Raw genomic sequence first — 2,503 nt, forward strand, 5'->3', positions numbered from 1 at the left:
TTCTAAATCCAACCCGCACATCTGTCAGTTCTCTGTTGACATATTGTTCCAAACGTTTTTTGGATAATTTTCAGCAGAATCTTGCTTGCATGTGATATTAATGATATTGTTCGATAATTTCCACACCTTTCTTTGGAACGGGAACAAATGGTCACCTTTCTTTGGAATGGGAACAAATATTGATCTTTTCCAGTCAGTTGGCCAGCTGTCTGTCCTCTAGATTTCCTGAGCACATCCAGGGCAGCATCTATTTGTTGAAATAAATCAATTGGTATCAGCCAACTCCTGGAGCCTTGTTTTTTTCCAATTCCTTCAGAGCAACTTGAACTTCCTCCTTCATCACCATAGGCTCTTAATCATATGTTATTTCATGAAATTCCTCTGTGTCAGCCAATTCCTTCTGATAACAGTGACTCTGTGTACTCCTTCCATCTTCTTTTGATACTTCCTAGATCATTTAACACTCTACCCAAACTATCCTTAAGTACTGCCACTCTTGGCTTGAATTTGTTTTTCAACTCCTCATTTTCTGACTCCAGCTCTCTGCACATTTCATTATAGTATATTGATTTGTCGTCCTGCTCTGTTTTTTAAATTTTCTTTTCAGCTATTTATATCTATTCAGCTGTAATGCAAAACTCAGAGTCTCATCTGACATCTATCTTGGTCTTTTCTTCTTTTTCAGTCTTTGTAATGATCTTTTGCATTCTTCATGGATGATTTGAATGATCCCTCCTCAATCTTCTCTTTAATTTCTTTGTGGCGCATGAGCTTCTATCTGCAATGGTAATAAAGGAACAAATAATCCCCTTATGCTTTAATATCTACATCAAGTAGCTGTTGTCCAAACACAATAAGGAAATACTGCTTGGTTCAAAATCAAGAAAGGAGTCTGTCATGGATGTATCCTTTCTACAGATCTTTTCAATCTATGTAAGAAACAGATCATCTTGGAGGCTGGACATTATCAGATAGTAGGAAAACTCATCAAGAACCTGCATTGTGCAGATGACACAACCTTGCTCACCGAATCTGAGGAGGACTTGAAGCATTTGCCACAGAAGGTCAAAGACTGCAGCCTCCAATACAAAGTGTATCTCAACATCAAAAAAGCAAAGATCCTCACCACCAGGCCAATAAGTAGCATCATGACATATGGAGAAAGGGTTGAAGTTGTTAATTATTTCCTTTTGCTTGAATCTACAATCAACTCTCTTGGCACTAGCATTTAGAAAATCAAGAGACAAGTTGCCCTGTGAGATGCTGCTGTCAAGGATCTCTCTAGAATGCTAAAAGCAATAATGTCAGTTTAGAAACTAAGGTGTGCCTGATCCAGGCTACAATGGTCTTCTCAGTCACTTTCTTTGCATCTGAAAGCTGGATAATCACTAAGGATGACAGAAGAAGAATCAATGCCTTTGAGTTGTGTTGAACATGTCATGGACTGCCTAGAGAAAAAATAGGCTGCCCTGGAGTGTGTGAGACCAGTTTGCTCTTTGGTGGCAAGGATTTTTAAGCTCTCTCTCAAATACTTTGTGCATATTGCCAGGAGTGACCAGTCCATGAAGAAAAACATCATGCTCATTGATTAATGCAAAACCTATACTTGGAGGCAGTCATCAGAACAGAGCAAGGAAACACTGCATGGTTCAAAATTGGGAAGGGTGTATGTGAGGGTTGTATCCTGTCTCCATACCTTTTCAATCTTTATGCAGAACAGGTTATCTGGGAGGCTGGGCTCTATGAGGAGCAATGTGGCATCAGGACTGGAGGAAGAATCATCAACAATCTGTGTTATGCAGATGATACAACCTTGCTTGCTGAAACTGAAGAGGACCTGAAGCACTTGCTGTGGAAGGTCAGGGCCTGCAGTCTTCAGTATGGATTGAGAATCAATATCAAGAAAACAAAGATTTTCACCACTGGGCCAATTGACAGCATCATGATGGATAGTGAAGAGATTGAGATTGCTCACAGTTTGGTTTGCTTGGATCCACATCAACACTCTTGGCACTAGCAGCCAGGAAATTAAAAGACGTATTGCAATGGGAAAGTCTGTCGTTAGAGACCTCTCTAAAGTGCTGAAGTGCAAGGATGTCATAGGAATCATATTGACCACATTTGTGGAAGAAATTGTTGAAAAAGCTCAGTATCAGCAGTCAAAAATAGGAGCAGACTGTGGGCCAGATCATCAATTACTCATATGTAAGTTCAAACTGAGGCCAAAGAAAATGGAAATAAATCCACAGGAACTAAGATGTGATCTTGAGTCAATTCTATTGGACTTTCATGATCATCTTAAGAATAGGTTTGACTTCACCGAAGACGACTTTCAGATGACTAACAAGCACATGAAGAAATGCTCAAAATCCCTAGCCCTAAGAGAGATGCAAATTAAAACAACTATGAGATATCGTCTCACCCCAGTCAAAATAGCAAAATTTAACAGAACAGCAAGCAACAAATGCTGGCGAGGTTGTGGAGAAACTGGAACCCTGATTCA

The sequence above is a fragment of the Elephantulus edwardii genome, unplaced genomic scaffold (assembly GCF_000299155.1).
Source record: "Elephantulus edwardii isolate Elephantulus edwardi_28Jun2011 unplaced genomic scaffold, EleEdw1.0 scaffold00285, whole genome shotgun sequence".
NCBI classification, from domain to species: Eukaryota; Metazoa; Chordata; class Mammalia; order Macroscelidea; family Macroscelididae; genus Elephantulus; species Elephantulus edwardii.